Source organism: Oncorhynchus tshawytscha, unplaced genomic scaffold (genome assembly GCF_018296145.1).
Source record: "Oncorhynchus tshawytscha isolate Ot180627B unplaced genomic scaffold, Otsh_v2.0 Un_contig_2487_pilon_pilon, whole genome shotgun sequence".
Classification (NCBI taxonomy): domain Eukaryota; kingdom Metazoa; phylum Chordata; class Actinopteri; order Salmoniformes; family Salmonidae; genus Oncorhynchus; species Oncorhynchus tshawytscha.
In genome coordinates, this window is record NW_024609714.1 from 48,736 (window position 1) to 67,188 (window position 18,453).

Here is an 18,453-nt window from a genome sequence, read left to right on the forward strand (position 1 = left end):
ACCATTGATGAATGAAGTGATGGAATGTCTCAAATTAAGAAATGAAAGGGTTTAAAATGTCTTTAATTGGTTGGGTGAAAATCAAAACAACAGTTGTACAGTGATTCAAACACACATCAACATACAATAAACCAAATATACAGCTGTCCTTTTACACCTGTCCCTGATCAATGAAAAAAATGGTGCAATAGGCCTACTATAGTCAGATCTTATTGCTGTGATTCATTTGTCATATTTACACATTTCTCTCCCACATCATCATTATATTGTTACAATTCATTCAGTGATTAATCAATAATTTTCCTGTATGTATCCCTCTCACCTTTGCAATCCCGAAAGCATTACATCCTGAAGTAAATATGTATTTAGGTATAAGAACTGAATGAGTGACACCACTGGACACCCAAAAAAAATAGAACTAAGATGATCTGAACTCCATACTCACACGTTGAAGCTTGCAACTAAACAAAACAGCAAGAACAAAAGGTGATCTACATAAGACTTTCATTCAATAAGCTCACAATGAAGCATAAAACCAAACTGTAACAAAGGAGAGTAATGTAACTAGGGTATACAATAGGCTACAGAACCAAGGCTAAAATAACAGTTCCATAGAAAAGCATTTTCGTGTGATTTATAATATTGCATTTATCTATTTATCTGCCTAATACTGATGGGATTATATTTTTGGCATTATTTGGGTATTTGAGAGATAAATGTTAATTGTCATATTAATAGTGTAGAATATTAGGAAACCTGTCATTAAAAAGGTTTGAATGCTTACCCAAGACCTTCATTTTAGCTTGGCACACAAACATACCCAATTGCAATTGAGGTTTCAGGACAGTTGGCTAAAAATACATTTTCCTAAAGAATATTTTTGATGGCACATACTAATAAATGTGTTAGACACCAGTCCCTATTAAAGCATTGTTTGAGTTCACTGGATCCTCGCAGCGAGTTGAGAAGTGAAAGGTCGTGTCCAGGTGTTCATGGCAACGGGGACTCGTACATATCCTCTCCTGGCTCCTCTTCGAACTTCACCTTGCCGTCAGAGGCATCCAGCTGCAACAGGTCACACAGTCTCATTAGAGAAACACACACAGTTTAGTTGAGTCACACTGATTTAGGAGAGGCAGAATTTATTCTAAACCTCCTGAAATCATTTGAAAGATAGCATTTCCAATATTAATGAAACTGAACCCAATATGAAGAAAATGAATAGCGACACTGACATTCTATTGATCAACAGCTGAATGGGTATTTTGAAAATGTTCTCTGCAGATTCCATCAGTTCCATATTGTTCTCATGTGTATGTGATTTAGCTAAATCTTCTGACCACTCATCGGCATGACAACATAAGGTACTGGGACCAGGCTCCTACCCAAAACATATGCACGTGTTGTGATTGTAGTTAACCACAGTAAAACATTTGTGTGCCACTTACACATTTCATTTCCTTGTCAGTGAAGAGTGTTCCAGTGATGGCCATGCGCAGGGGGATGGTGAGGATGAGGACAAAGGGCAGAGCCAGGGAGAAGGCACTCATCTTCACCATCCAGAGAGCTCCCAAACACACCATCTGGATCAGAGTGAACAAGTGCATCTTCATAGTAGTTACCTGCATTAAGGAGATGAGAGAAGGAGGGTTAAGACAGGGGCAACACATTGGATATATACTTATGTTTACCAGGGGCATAACTTTCACTGGGGACTGGTACATTCTGAAATAGCATTTTTGTCCCCCCCAGTTTCATCTTTGGAATGTGATACAAAACAAGGCAATGGTGTGCTTTAGGACCATGCGGATGCGTCCGAGTGGGCTGTTTGGAGTGTTTATCCGATTGTATAAAAATTAAATACAAAATTACGTCTCCCCCACTTCTAAAACCAAGTTGCACTCCTGATATTTACTATGGTGTAAAACTTGTAAGTGCAAAGGTAATTTATGATTTTTCAGATAATTACGTTGTGATTGCCACAGTGTGTCATTGTGTAGGAATTGTCTGGTATGTTTCATTAATTAAATAATGATATAAAACGATGAAACAGAAAGGAGGACAATTGGGGGGTGGAGAGAGGCAGCATACCCTTTGTGCATAGGCGTCAGCAGGATAGTATTTCCTGGGTACAATAAGCAGAAGCATTCGGTCCCACATCTGGATCCCACTGAGTGAGGTTATACCCATGTAGAGGAAGATTCCAAACAGAGCCGTCATGGGAATCATCTTCAGGATAGGCTCCAAGAGAATAGACACACCTGGGAATAGCAGGAACAACAAACATTTCTCAGACATTTTTAGGAACTCAACACTGACTGTGCTGAACTTTTCTTTAGACACCCAGTGTTCTGTCTGTTCGTCGGGATCGACTGCATCAGCTAAATCTCAGTAGCCTATATGGTAGCACTTACCGACCATGGCGGCCACAAGCATGCCGCTGATCCTTTGCTCCAGCACCTTCTCGATCTCAGGCTTGGGTCCCTTGCTCATGACAGTGAGGGCGTTGGCATGGGTGACAGAACGCACGGTGGCGGCACTCAGCCAGGGCACCCCAAACAGGGAGGCGATGCCACCCATGGTGACCAGGATGAGCAGGTCCAGATGGAAACCAGAGCCCTTCACCATCTTCCTCTCTGGTTTGCTCACAATCAGCCTAGAAAGGTCAGAGGTCAAACAATGAGAGGAGGCTTGGCTGTTGTGGAGAGACTCTGGACATGAAGACGATTTTACTAACGTAGTGATCTGGGACTCGAGGAAGATGAGGATGAAGACCAGCAGGGCTGGCACGCAACACGCCCCCATCATCCAGGCGGGGAAAGGCTTCTTCTCTCCCAGGGGGTTGATGAACCAGCCTCTGGCATTGGGGTTGGACACCATTAGACCCTTGGGCACCACAAGTTTCTGCCAGGGGACACACAAAATACATATTCTGTATTTAATCTATTACTAGATATCCCTTTTTACATGAAACAGTTTAAGGAGTAATATGTTATACACCGAGATCACCTTTTAGTCAAGGCAACACAAACCTATAAATCACTAACCTGAGTGTAGGCATCCTCAATGGTGATATCCACAGCGATCATGAAGAAAATGGCGATGGGAACACCAAAATCTCCAACCATCCGACGAATCTGGTGATAGGGAAAACATATGTAGTGAAGGCTATCACACACAGAACACAGAGGGGGCTCTCCAGCGCTAAAAGACCCTATCCTGATTCATCTCTCTTCAATACTATCCAGCAGTCGCTTTGCTCACAGACATACACTAGTCATCACTGTTGAAAACAGCTGTAGCTCTTACCGGTCCAGGGAGGAAGTGGCCATTTTTGAACTGACGGAGGAAGTATGCAATGAAGAAACACCCGAACATAAGACACATGGAAAGCAGGGCGGTGTTGGGGTAGGCCCTCTCATGTATGACCTCGTGCACTGTCTTGTTGCCATCATCATGATACTCTATGCGCTCCTTGACCACCGGGTGGAAAGGGGTTGTCCAGGCTGTCGTTCAAGTGCTCATAATTCAGAACCAGAGGTGAGCTTTGAAGATCTGAATAACGAGAAGAAAAGTAGGTATGTAGATGAATTAGCAGCGGAGGACAGGAGGGGTGTGAAAAAGGAGAAAGACAGGTTTTATTTTTGTATTTACAGTTGAGGTATAAAAAAGTGCTTAGGATGGTGGATGGATGTAAATGTTGGGATGGATGTGAGGAGATGAGGTGGAGTGATGTGTAGTACCTTGCCGAGAGCTTGCTGAAGGTCATGTAGATGAAGATGAGGGAGATAAGGATGGAGAAGATCTCCTGCGTGAAGCGGGAGATGAATTTGACCAGGAAGGCTGCCCTCCACGGCCACGATAACAACCGGTAGTCTGCCAGCCACCAGGCCTGCCCAGATACGGCCCACAATGTATAATCCTCCTAGGACTTGCAGAACTAGACAATGGGATTTATAAAAATAAGTTGTTTATGTTAATGATGTACTTGTATTGAAACTTTGAAATTCATAGTTATCATAATAGCCAAAGCAAAACATATCTAATATGATTGACATCCTGAGGACATGAAGCAGTGATGGCTCAGCATACTGTCATCAGGGGTCAGAGCTAGAGCTCACTGAGCTGTTATGTGAAAGTGCTATGATACATACCGCAAAGAAGGCCTCCTCAAACACCAGCAGTGGCCCAGAGAAGCCAATGACCAGTGTAGGCTGGGCTGCGATGAAGGCGAAGATGATGCCCTGGACGCAGGTGGAGATCATCAGCTCAGACACGCCCATCATGTGCTCCGTCTTATCAGCTGGAGGCAGAGGTCAGGGGGATGAAGGTCATGATTATAACCGCTGTTATGTAGGCCTACCCACAAATCCCATATAGAGTCAGCAGTGCTCCTGTCCTCTTTGATACTAGGTGGGTCCCTCCTTCAGACATGAACTCACCCAGCAGGCCTCCGAAGGTGATGGCAGGGGACAGGGCAGCGAAGTAGATGAAGATGACAGCAGCCAGGACCTGGGGGTCGGGGGCGTCTGTAGAAGTCACTGATGTAATGGCGGTACCGCCGCTTCGTATCCTTTATCATCTTGAAGAATGCCTGTAGAGGCTGCGGGTCTTCTCTGGCTCCTCATCGGCCTCATCAGCTGGATACAAAAAGAAATAATGACTCAAAATGAGCACAGACAGAGCAAGTGTTTTGGATGTTTTTTTTGACTAGAATCTCCAGAATCTCTGCATTTTCTAAACATCAATTTTATTTGGAAAATCATATTAGATGGAAATGTAGGCCAAATGTTAACCAACCCTAATTTGGAAATTGAATTAACAAGTTTTTATAGATTTAGATTAGTTGTAACTACAGGGTTAGTCCGTGTGACTGACCTTTGGCCCCGCCACCAAATATGATTCGGGTGTCAGAGGGGCGGAGTCTGTCCTTCAGCATCTTCTTCTGGAAGTCAATGATTGGCTGGAGCATGCCCTTGTCCTGGATCTCAGTGGGCGGGATGACGATGCTGCAGTCCATGAAATCAGCGATGGCATTGGTCAATTCCTTGTTAGTCTGGGCTAGGTAAGCCTCCAGACTAAAGACCTGTAGGACCGGAGACATGGGGAGAGCATAGTTAGCTATTGTAAAACACTGAAAAGATTCATCTAGATACTATGAAGCATCTCCTCATTCTTCCCCTCCCCCCTTGCGCTCTTTGGCCTTAATAAGTCTCATCCCTCTTTCCACTCCTATTTTCTCACCCAATCAGCCATAAGGGCAGCCATGGCACGGCCACTCTCATGGTAATCCACTCCTCCATGGCTGGGGCCCACCAGCACAAAGACGAAGCGCACCGGCACAGGGGCCTCCAGGGCCCCTCTATCACACAGAGTCCCCCAGCCTGACGAAGGCCACGGCAGGCTTCTCCAGGGAGTCCATCACCCCTGGAACAAACACACACACATAGAGTTTAGATTACAGTCTCCATATTCTTTAGAATAAATGGTTGAATTGGCAAATCAGGCAGAGTATCCAGTTGGGCTCCCGAGTGGCACAGCTGTCTAAGGCACAGCATCTCAGTACTAGAGGCGTCACTACAGATACCCTGGTTCAATTCCAGGCGGTATCACAACCGGCTGTGATTGGGAGTCCCATAGGGCGCCGCACAATTGGCCCAGCGTCATCCGGGTTTGGCCGGTGTAGGTCACCATTGTAAATAAGAACTTGTTCTTAACTGACTTGCCTAGTTAAATAAAATACATTTAAAAAGTTGGTGGTGAGTTGTATTTCACTTTTCACACACGACTTACCTGAGAGGACAATGGAGGCTTCCACACTATCAGTTGTATCTCTCTGAAAAGCGAAGGGAGGAAGGTCAGTTAGTGAGATATTGGGAGAGAAAGATATATTTATCAAAGAAAGAGGAAGAGAGGTTGAATGAAGTCATGAAGTGCTGGAATGATATTTCGATTTAGCGGTGGGATAGAGATCCTAAGCCTAGTGTTACCTGCTTGGTGACAGAGAAGGTCTGCATCTCGATGTCTCCTCCCAGGGGTTGAGCTACAGCTCCCTCAGACTGACTGCGTCTCTGCAGTAGAGCCCTCAACAGGCCATCTCTATCAGTGGCACGGATCTCACCCTTGCTCCGCAATTCATCCACCACCTTCTCAGCCACAGCAGACAGACTGCTGGCCTGCAGGTCCAGAATGATCGCACCTGAACACACACAGACAGAGTTTTGGGATAGGTCAATTCATGGCCTGTTGCTGCCTGCCATCTATTGTTGGAAATACGGTTTCATATGGTGGCTCTGAGAAAAGATACATTTTCTAATAACCTCATGAAATGATCCAGATTATGTCAAGAAATGATTATAGATTGAGTGATAAACACTGTGCATTTGTTCAGATAGTCACCTGTGCTCATGATCTTGCGAAGCTGGATCAGACTCTTGAAGGTGAGGTAGGAGACGTGGGAGGGGCCCCACTTGCCCGTTGCTCTGTTCAAATTCTCCTCATAGCCCACCCAGCGGCCAGTCTCCTGCCAGCTGCTGCCTATGAGCTCATTCAGCTCCACATAGGCCTGAGACACACACAACATCATGCTCAGGTTCAAAATGGCACCCTTGTCAATATACTAGATATCCGTTTATTTGAAACTATACCCCAAATGGGGCTTACCTGAGCATCCCTCTGGTGTTGGCGTTGGTGTTCAGGTTCAGATAGGCTGAAATACAGAGGTAGTGTTCAGTCCTAGCACTTCATTGGAGGTGTACTTGTGTAGGAGAGACATACAGAGGGGAGTAGAGAGAATGTGTTGATGGGCGTTTAGTGCTCACCCTCTGGGTCGGTGTGAATGACGATGTTCTGGATGGCCTGGTTGCTGTCCTCTTCATGCCTGCTCTGCTCCAGGTCATAGTTGCCACTGTGGGGAGGGAGGGGTAGGGAGGTGAACCCGGTTAGTGAGGGGGGGGGCACGAGACGCAGGTGTGCTGCTCCTCAACACCTGTCCATGTCTCACCAGATCTTACAGACAACAGGCCAGGTTGTGCTCCTTTCTTTCATGAAGTACCTGCAGCTCCTGGTGTTTGGTGTTCTGGCCAAAAGGGACAGCAAAAGCCTGTATGACGTCTGTATATTCTGTAGGCTCAGAATCATTCGCTGGTTGTGTTACCAGAGATTGGTGACTTCAGTGAGAGACTTGGACAAGCTCTGCAATATCAGTGCTGCCTTCTCAGATAAGGACATCATGCTGGCTTAGACCAGTGGGGGGTGGTGTTGTATAATCATGTACAGTAGGCCTACTTCTGATCCTCTCACTGGACAATCTGGACAAACCACATGATGTAGCTGCATTCACAATATCTTGTTTTAGATCCCTTCACCCATTCATTTAATTCCTTCTAATAATTGTTCAGGTTGGACTTCTTGTATGAGGAAATGCTAATTAGACTTAAAATGAACTTTTAAGAGGAGAGCACTCCACGGTCTGGTCGGAGATGGGGAAAGCAGTCACTCTCCTCCTCAGAGGGCTTATGAGCATCCTGGATGGAATCAGAGAGGGGAGGGGGTCAGAGTAAAATAAGTGAATAAAATGTTACAAATACTTTTTGAATTGACAATTCACATTTCCCCATCCCATTCACTGCATTAGTGCAATAACAGTGTGTTTTATACACCTCTCCAAAAGACAGGTGGTTCTCCATTGGAGTGTGTCAGTGCTAGCTTCGTCTGTCCTTAAACTTTCAGCAACGTTTGTGCATACCCTGTAATGTGAATGCACATTGACATAAATGAATAAACACAAACACACTAGAATTAGACACAGGAAATACAGACATGCATTTGACCTTTATTTTACCATTGAAATGAATAATCTCTTACAAAGAGTAACCTGGCCAAAAAGCAAAACACTACAGTTTAAAAGATAAATGTACACATTGAGCAACAACATGGTTTAGGGAAGTGTCGTGCAACTAAGGGTCAAAACTGACAGCCCCTCACTTCATTTATATCAAGTGTTGACCCTTGATTTAAACAAATTTAAATGTAGGAGCTCTTGTAAATTCCAGGACTTCTTGAAGCTTGTTCGAAATGGAAGGGGCAGAGAACCCTCCCCGGATTTTGTGTTAAATGCTCTACAACAAAGCTTTCTTACTGTCCAACAAGCTTTCTCTACCCTTAACCTTGTTCTGAACACCTCCAAAACAAAGGTCATGTGGTTCGGTAAGAAGAATGCCCCTCCTCCCACATGTGTTATTACTACCTCTGAGGGTTTAGAGCTTGACGGTGCACTGTCCTTTTCTCAGCACATATCAAATATGCAGATTAAAGTTAAATCTAGACTTGATTTCCTCTATCATAATCACTCCTCTTTCACCCCAGCTGCCAAACTAACCCTGATTCAGATGACCATCCTACCCATTCTAGATTACAGAGACATCATTTATAGATCGGCAGGTAAGGGTGCTCTCGAGCGGCTAGATGTTCTTTACCATTCGGCCATCAGATTTGCCACCAATGCTCCTTATAGGACACATCACTGCACTTTATACTCCTCTTTAAACTGGTCATCTCTGTATACCCATCGCAAGACCCACAGGTTGATGCTTATTTATAAAACCCTCTTAGGCCTCGCTCCCTCCTATCTGAGATATCTACTGCAGCCCTCATCCTCCACATACAACACCCGTTCTGCCAGTCACATTCTGTTAAAGGTCCCCAAAGCACACACATCCCTGGGTCGCTCCTCTTTTCAGTTCGCTGCAGCTAGCGACTGGAACGAGCTGCAACAAACACTCAAACTGGACAGTTTATCTCAATCTCTTCATTCGAAGACTCAATCATGGACACTCTTACTGACAGTTGTGGCTGCTTTGTATGATGTATTGTTGTCTCTACCTTCTTGACCTTTGTTCTGTTGTCTGTGCCCAATAATGTTTCTACCATGTTTTGTGCTGCTACCATGTTGTGTTGCTACCATGTTGTTGTCATGTTATGTTGCTACCATGCTGTGTTGTCATGTTTTGCTGCCTTGTTATGTTGTTGTCTTAGGTCTCTCTTTATGTAGGGTTGTGTCTCGTTGTGATGCGTGTTATGTCCTATATTTATATTGTATTTCTATTTATTTTTATCCCAGGCCGTCGCAGAGGCCTTTTGCCTTTGGTAGGCCGTCATTGTAGTAACATTTGTTCTTAACTGACTTGCCTAGTTAAATAAGGTTCAATAAAAAATATTTTAAAAAACAATGAACCTTTTTCCCCCAGCTCTGTACGGGCCTAAGGCACAGTCAACAATGCACATGTGAGCGCAGGCGATAGTTGTCATTTTTCTGCTGGACAATGTAGGTACACAGGTGAAAAGGGACCTGTCTCAGTATGGCCTTATCAATATAAACATACCAATGACTTAGTCTCCGAAGAGCTAAAAAGAATGCCAACCCGCTCTCATATAGAGGGGGATATTAGGGATTCCCTCTGTCACAATCAATGGTTCAACAGTGACATCAAATAAGACCTTGCTCTAGTCTGGACCTCTCAGCTCTATCTTGACCATTTTGGGGGAGGGGAAGTGGAGGGGTTTATGGCCCTGGGCCTGAAGAATAATTCTGGGAATATCTGAGACTCAACTGCCCCTGCATCAGTTCTATAACTGGGGTAATCTGGGTTAAACTCCAACGGTAGTAATCTGGGGTAAACTCTGACTGGGGTAATCTGGGGTAAACTCTAATTGGGGTAATCTGGGGTAAACTCTGACTGGGTTAATCTGGTGTAAACTCTAATTTGGGTAATCTGGGGTAAACTCTGACTGGGCTAATCTGGTGTAAACTCTAATTGGGGTAATCTGGGGTAAACTCTGACTGGGTTAATCTGGTGTAAACTCTAATTGGGGTAATCTGGGGTAAACTCTGACTGGGCTAATCTGGGGTAAACTTTATCTGGGGTAATCTGGTGTCAACTCTAAATGGACTGTTTTTGTCATGTTTTCATGGGCTACTCATACACACAGTGAACCCAAATTGGTTACAATGTGTCACAAGCCCAACCAACAGGGCATATGAACCTCTACACAAGTAAGCCTTATAAACACACTTATGACACATTTTGAGGCCCATTTAATCAAGATAGCGCATGTCACAGCCCCTGTCACAGCCCCACCAGCGCATGTCACAGCCCCTATGAGCTGTGCTCCTAACCATGAGTCAGCCATTGAGACAGTGTGGCCCTTGCAGTGGTTTGAGTAGGAGACTCACAGAGTCTTATCTCTGGGTTACGCCTTCCCCAGGCCAGACAGACACCCTAGTGCTCTAGTCATCCATTACAGTAACTTACAATATTACAACTCATACTGTAACAACTATTTTGTACAGTAACTTGTAATTTAACAGATCTACTCTACTCCAAAAACAGTAAAGGAAAAAAAAAGGCTGGTGGTAACTCGTGGTACAATGACAGGCAATACAAATCTTTAAGTGTACAGTGAGAAGTAGAATGTTTTAATGTGTATTAATGTAAAATTGTGTCTTCATTTATCTGGTTACACAATGAATATGTAGTGCTCCAAACACACATAAAACAATGCTGATTAGGAATACTATGCAAATGTGTATAACATTGAAACAACAGAGGCTGATGGACAGATAAGAAGACACTGTTCACTACCGCCATCGTCTCTCAAACCTTGTGACCCTGAGCTTTTTAAACCTCCGTCGACCACTAAATTAAGGTGAGCGGGAAAACTTAAAAAAGTCAACTTTCTTCACCTATACCATCACTAATTAAACTGATGAAGAGAAGAGTGATGTTAGCTGTTATTTGAAACATCACGGGCCACAACCAAACACTACAGACCTTAAATTTTATTATACAACTCACATAATGCTGGTTAGATTTTACAGTCATTTTGTACCAATTACAAACAAGAAAAAAAGCACCTGGGTCATTGTACGGTTAGTTAGCAACAGACTAATCGAGAGACTTGGGTTGTAGAAAGACAAACTGTCATTCCAAATATGTATTCTCACTGATAGGCATATATGATCAAATTTTAGTATAAACCTCAGATACATGGAAAGTTAGATAAAGTTGTCTGTCGCATGTTTCATTCAAATCCCAACCTTTTCTCACCTGTACTCCACTCAATACCACTGACCCCTAAGCCCCCTCAATGACAGACGCCAGTAAAGGACCCCCGGCCTGGGAGTCCACCCTTACCTGCACCAGGTGATCCAGCCTAGTCTGTGGCAGTAGAAATAGGTTGATCGCCACGATGCTAACGTAAACGTACCCAATGATAGAGTGATCTGGGGCGGATGGAGAGGCAGAGAGAGAGAAGAGAGAAAATGGAGGAACACCCATTTGAAAGTACGCCGGGGCAAGAAACGCTGTACTACGTTCAGCACCAAAGGGGATAGAGAGATAAGGCCTGTGTGACAGACAAACAGCCCTATCGATGTGGCCCACCTTGGGCCAGGGATATCCCAACCCTCCTCTCTCCCCTCCGCCCTCTCTGTTTGGAATGATGCCAAGTCAGGACACAGGGTGCCAGAGAGACCAAACCTGTATGGACCAACAGGACCAGCTTCACCCTGCACGGAGGGGAAAGGGGGTATGGAAGGGGGGCACTCTATCAGTACGTGAGCATCTTGACTTCTGACGTCATCTTGTTAAAGTACTAGGGATTCCCTTCTATGAAGGGAGGGATTCCCCCTCATGATGACATCGAGTGGGTTTTATTATTAAATTAATATTTTTTTCATTAAGAGCTGCCAAACTTATAAGCAGGCCTTGGTCACACTTCATTTGGATAGTCTGGATTTTCCATCAGTAGATGGTCTACAGATGGTCATACTATCAACAATCTGTTAAGGTTAAGAATAAGGGTCAGAGTAAGGTTAGAGTTTTTTTAAGCTTTATTTTACTAGGCAAGGGTTAGAACAAATTCTTATTTTCAAGAATAGGAAAGTGGGTTAACTGCCTGTTCAGGGGCAGAGTAGAGTACCTTGTCAGCTCAGGGATTTGAACTTACAACCTTTCGGTTACTAGTCCAATTTAGGGTTGGGATAATGGTTAAGGTTAAGGTTAGGGTTAGAGCTATGGTTAGTGGGTAGTTAGTTGAAATGTTACTGATAGTCTGTAGATAGTCCATATAACATCTACAAATGGATTATCCAAATAAAGTGTTACCAGGCCCCCACTGACACATGTCATACTGTATGACCTACTGTAACTCCCCATCACCCCATGGCTTAACGTTCACACCATCAGATCGACCTTGATCCTTTTAGGGCCTTGATTGGGTCTTGGTTCTCAAACACTAGAAACTGATGACAGCAACATACAATGAAACAAGTAAATATATCTTGTGTATCCAAATATAGAGAGTGCCTGATGGTGGGGGTCTGTGGGTGACCTGTACTGTATCTCTATGAGACAGGAGGGACATCCATCCTGGCTTTTAATGAGATGACCAGAGATTGAAATATTTAACTATATTTCCATTTGCTCTGATTCTACAAAACACACAACATACTGTATCTGTATTTGTATCTAAATACCTGTATGAACAATCTCTCCAGCTTTGCGTGAGGAACTTTGTGCACCTCCTGTAAGGGAAATAAAATGTTTATACTACTGTAAATGCCGGCCCTTGTAATTGAAAAACCGTGTAGCCCGGTAAAAAAAATATGTATATATTAACTGGCTCGTTGGATCTTTCTTTTTTTTTGGGAGGTAACTTTGAGGAAATCAATAACATCCCCTGTTACCACTCAACAAATGTTGTTACTTTAAACGCAAATGTTATTGATGCACCACCACCATTCTTGCCAGTAGTCAATTAATGCTGAATCAATCTGTGAAAAGCATGAATTGGACATTAGAAATATGACAGTGTGTTCATCCATGCTCATGACAGAGGGGTTACTAGATAAGCAGTGGACCACACCCATGTGTTTACTTTAGAGCGGGGGTACTCAACTCTTAACCAATGAGGTCCAGAGCCTGATGGGTTTCTGTTCTACCTGATAATTCATTGCACCCACCTGGTGTCCCAGGTCTAAATCGGTCCCTTATTAGAGGGGAACAATGAAAAAAAGAATGGAGTGGGCTCTAGATGTTCACTGCACTTGGTCTTTTGCATTCACAATTTTCCCCATTTACTATAGCACCTATGCTATTTTTCCATTTATGGCACCTGTCTCAGAGCTAAACGTTATTGTAATATACTCATTGTGAACATGTGATCAGCCTTTTATGTTATGTATATGTACATTAAATGTTATAAGCAGGAGCTGAAGCATTCTGGGAATGATAATAGTGTGTCTAGTTGAGGGAGTATCAAAGATATTGAATTACTGAAAAAACAATAAATAATAGGACAAATCAAAAGGGAGAAGCCTGAGAGAGAGAGAGAGACGGAGGGATAGAGAAAATAGCAATTTTGCTATGGCACGGGCAGTTATCATAAATAGTGGAGGTCCATCTGCTGTGTCCATATGCCCCTGTACTGTCCCTCTTTAGCATTATCGTCACGTAATATGCAGAACATAGATGAGGACGTTATTCTCTTGGGGTTGTTTGTCTTGGGAGTCATGGTGTCCTCGGTTCAATCCCCCGCAAGGAACACTGTATTCCCAGCCATAGCTACAATATTGACAAACTAAAGAGGCTGTTGGTTGCATCCTTCTTGTGACATACAGTCACTTACCAGCTTCATAATTGATTGAAACTGATGCAGGAGGGAATCTCCTCTAACAAGTCATATGACAAACCAATAACACCATAACAATTCATCCTTCACAGAGTTGAGAAATTACTGTTGACTGGTATGGAGGGCCTCTTGCAAAAATGATCATGGCAACCCAATCATATATGAATTACACAATGCTAATGTTGAATGCTTCAATTCATAAAGTTCTTATGGGGGAATTGTGTGGCACAAAATGGGCGGCAGAGACAGTGACAGTACTATGGAGCTCATAGACTGAGACGATAGGCTCTATCAGGCATAGAGCAAGCAGGCTTGCATGAATTATCACTCCTTACCAGAGCCTGTACCCTGGACCCACCTAGCCAGTGTCAGCCACTTACCGCCCAAAGAGCAGAAACTCATAAAGGGCCAAAGTGCAAAACCATCAACCAAGCAAAAGGAATTCAACAGACAGTACAATACACAGAACATACTGTAGAAGTCAGATAAATGTGAAAACTAATTCAGCAAATATCACTTTAGAGAATAGGACTTTTTAACGCTGAGTTGAGTATGGCAAGTAATATAAAACTGTAGGCAAAAGATTTAGCCTGTGTCACCCTCTAGTGTACAAATGTGCCTCAGTGAAAACAAGTGTCTGTATGGGTTGCGGCCTCCTCCTCCCTCCTGTGTTACCAGTAAAGCCTGGGTTCTGAACATGACAACAATTAGGAAGAAAACAAACAATGTCATTTTATTTTATTTTGAGATTGAAGTCCTCCCAGTGGGTATCAAACATTGTCATCAGCAATCAATAACAGTATTCAGCGATGATAATTCAAATGACGTGTGATGAACATGGGCTGATGTCTCGTTAGTGTAGCATACAGACTAGTGGGTGGTGGCCTATATTACCATAACTAGCAATTCATCTACTCACTTGACCAGCTCTACTTAAAGCTAATTGCAAAGCATCAGTTGCAATATGGGAGATCAATACACAGTAACACAACGCGAGACAGGCTTCAGCAACTCAAATTGATAGTTTATCTGGCTGATGATGGTGCTGTAAACAGATAGCCATAGAAGATCTGGAATAAGGAAGTTCCACCCAACCAGTCTTTCCATGTCCTCCCTTTCTCTGATCCCATAACATAGGAGCTGCCAGGACTGGGGTCATCATACTATAAACCTTTCAGCTTTGGTCTACAGTAATCATATAAAGTCCTGGAACACTGCAATGGGAGCAGAGAGAGAGAAGGAACAGAAAGGAGTCTCTGCTGTGTGAGTGGTGACAGACAGCAGCATTGGTCTGAGTGATAACTGTTGGAGGATGGAGGGAATTGAAATCTACAGGATGACACAAGGTGGGCGATTTCTGGTCCACTTTTCTACTTGCTTGCCAGCATAGGTGTTCTGGAGAGCGTCCCTGACCTGAAGGGGCATACACATAGTTGAGACCATTTGTGATAAATACAATCCCACCTGATGTCAATTTCAAAACATTTGTGTCAATTTCAGTGATGTAAACAAACTGGCTGAAGTTGACAGTTCTGCAACTTCAGAGGAGAAAGCTTCCAGTACTCACATCCTTTTCCATGGGGAAGCCACCTGTTTCCAGCTTGGAGAAGACCAGCTCCCCGTTGATCTCCAACTCAAAGCTGCCTGCAGAAACAACAGCATCACACTTCTCCTCAAAACAAATGTAGGTTTAACCTTGATGGATACAGTGCCTTGCGAAAGTATTCGGCCCCCTTGAACTTTGCGACCTTTTGCCACATTTCAGGCTTCAAACAAAGATATAAAACTGTATTTTTTTGTTTAGAATCAACAACAAGTGGGACACAACCATGAAGTGGAACGACATTTATTGGATATTTCAAACTTTTTTAACAAATCAAAAACTGAAAAAGTGCAAAATTATTCAGCCCCTTTACTTTCAGTGCAGCAAACTCTCTTCAGAAGTTCAGTGAGGATTCTGAATGATCCAATGTTGACCTAAATGACTAATGATGATAAATACAATCCACCTGTGTGTAATCAAGTCTCAAGTATATATAAATGCACCTGCACTGTGATAGTCTCAGAGGTTTAAAAGCGCAGAGAGCATCATGAAGAACAAGGAACACACCAGGCAGGTCCGAGATACTGTTGTGAAGAAGTTTAAAGCCGTTTGGATACAAAAAAGATTTCCCAAGCTTTAAACATCCCAAAGAGCACTGTGCAAGCGATAATATTTGGAAGGAGTATCAGACCACTGCAAATCTACCAAGACCTGGGTCCCTCTAAACTTTTCATACAAGGAGAAGACTGATCAGAGATGGGCCCATGATCACTCTGGATGAACTGCAGAGATCTACAGCGGAGGTGGGAGACTCTGTCCATAGGACAACAATCAGTCATATATTGCACAAATCTGGCCTTTATGGAAGAAAGAAGAAAGCCATTTCTTAAAGATATCCATAAAAAGTGTTGTTTAAAGTTTGCCACAAGCCACCTGGGAGACACACCAAACATTGGAAGAAGGTGCTCTTCAGATGAAACCAAAAGCTATTTGCAACAACAAAACATTATGTTTGGCGTCATCCCCACTGTCAAACATGGTGGTGGCAGCATCATGGTTTGGGCCTGCTTTTCTTCCTACAGGAAAGTCTGCAAAAGACCTGAGACTGGGATTTGTCTTCCAACCAGACACCTCCATATCCAGGTGTTAGAATGGCCCAGACCTGAATCCAATCGAGAATCTGTGGAAAGAACTGAATCCCCACTGTTCACAAATGCTCTCCATCCAACCTCACTGAGCTCGAGCTGTTTTGCAGGAGGAAGGAAGATGTTGGAAAATTGATGGCTGAATAATTTTTACCGCCCAATTTTTTCAGTTTTTGATTTGTTAAAAAGAGTTCCACTTCATGACCACTTGTTTGTTGATTCTTCACAAAAATACAGTTTTATATCTTTATGGAAACTGCCACCAAATTTTTCTTTGGGGTTTTAGGCTGGGTTTCTGTTGCACTCTGTGACAACTGCTGATGTAAAAGCTTTATAAAATAAATATTGAAAACCTTTTCGTCCTACAAAGCCTGACACCTCCGCCCCAAGCTCCAGACAGCCTGCTGAAGTTTCTTGTAGCGACGGGGCCCGTAAACCCTCATTGGCCACTGAAACAGTGATAGAAAACCAAAATGGCGATGAATAATTGGGAAGATGGATGGAGCCAAAACGGCATAAAAACATACAACATAAAGACTCAACCCGAGTGTTAAAAGATATGGCAGTTGCAATATTTCCATAGTTTGCATAATGAAATGTTCCATGAGCTTGGCGCCAAAGTTTAACTTAAGGGGGCTGAATAATTTTGCACGCCCAATTTTTCAGTTTTTGATTTGTTGTTTAAACAATAAAACATGATTGTGCTTGTTGTTGATCCTCCCAAATATAAATGAACATAAACCTGAAAACCAGTAAATATTACAACAATACATTTACTAGCCACGTGCTTCTTGATTCTGCTCACCACACCCATGGCTTTTGATCCAGATTCTTCTTCTCACTCCTTTCTAGAAAACCAAAACTGTGATTGTGTTACAACATACAGACTCAACCTGATGTAAAAGATAAGGTGTTTTGACTGAGGTTGGAGGAGTAAGAAACCTCAAAAGGTGTTTTGACTGAGGTTGGAGGAGTAAGAAAATACAATAGGAGCAATCGTAACCTGCCTCCTTAGTTATGAGTAAGTCTAAAAGGGTATATTGGATTACATCTTTACTGTCCCAGGTAGGGTTGGGCCAGTGATCAACTGAAACAGGCAAGTTACTACACGATAGTTAACTGTTTTTTCATGTAAAACAATAAAACATTGCAAAAGCAAAAACCATTGACAATCGAGACACCAAAGGCTCATCATCCTGAGTTATTTGAAGTTTCTATCCTGTTCTTTAGTAATGGATAAGTTCTAGGAAAACATTGAAACATGTATTGAGACAATAATATAGCTGGGCAGGGTATTGGATTCCATGTGTGTAGTGTCAAGACCATAACATGCAGGAACAACACCTCCACAAAATGTCATATCTGAGAGGATCTATTCTACAGTGACTTGGAAACATTTCAGTTAACAGAAGTACATAGCTAGCTAGATGGCACTGGTATTTTGAGCTGAACACCAGTTAATTCAGGAAGAAAACTGAAATGGAAATTCCAATTGCCCTGAACATCGATTCAATGTGGATTTACAATTTCAGTTTACTTCCTGAATCAAATTAATTAAAATTGACCACAAACCTGCTTAACACATTCAATACAGGAAGAACTCAGACACACTTTACTTTAGCCAGTCAGCAGGGTTTGATCAATGCAGGCGCAATGTATGAAACGTACCAAGATGCTTCTTGCTCCAAAGACTTTTCTCTTCCTACTGCAGTTGTCATGGCTGGCTCTGTTGACATTACAGCGTGGGTGTAGCCTACAGCTGTTCCCATTATAGAATGATCACATGACAGTGGCATTCGATGTCTGGATGTGAGCATCAACAAGTGAGTAATTACTGAGACCTGAGTAACACACCTGAGGTGCTATGTTGCCATGGGGATGTACTCTATGGAGAGTTCAGACCTGTGAATGAGCCAATAGTCTAATAATATGGTAATATGTTGTTACATAGCCCTTTAGAACTGACATGTTCTCCATTCTAATGGAGTTGAGTAGTTATTACAGAAGTGAAACAAAGAGAAGAAAAAACATGCTAAGTAGTTTTGAGCATGACACGTTAAGACAATACTAACA

At 43.0% G+C, this 18,453-nt stretch overlaps 1 long non-coding RNA gene and 1 pseudogene across 1 annotated transcript; both read right to left on the reverse strand.

The window, feature by feature from the left end:
* Positions 1 to 42: 42 nt before the first annotated feature.
* LOC121845617 lies at positions 43 to 7,325 on the reverse strand (annotated as a pseudogene).
* A 7,088-nt stretch (positions 7,326 to 14,413) lies between these two features.
* Positions 14,414 to 16,768, reverse strand: LOC121845615. Its single transcript, XR_006082660.1, has 3 exons — positions 16,734 to 16,768; positions 15,260 to 15,336; positions 14,414 to 15,105 (listed from the first exon to the last, which is right to left on the reverse strand). It is a non-coding gene; the product is annotated as an uncharacterized LOC121845615 (long non-coding RNA).
* Positions 16,769 to 18,453: the final 1,685 nt, after the last annotated feature.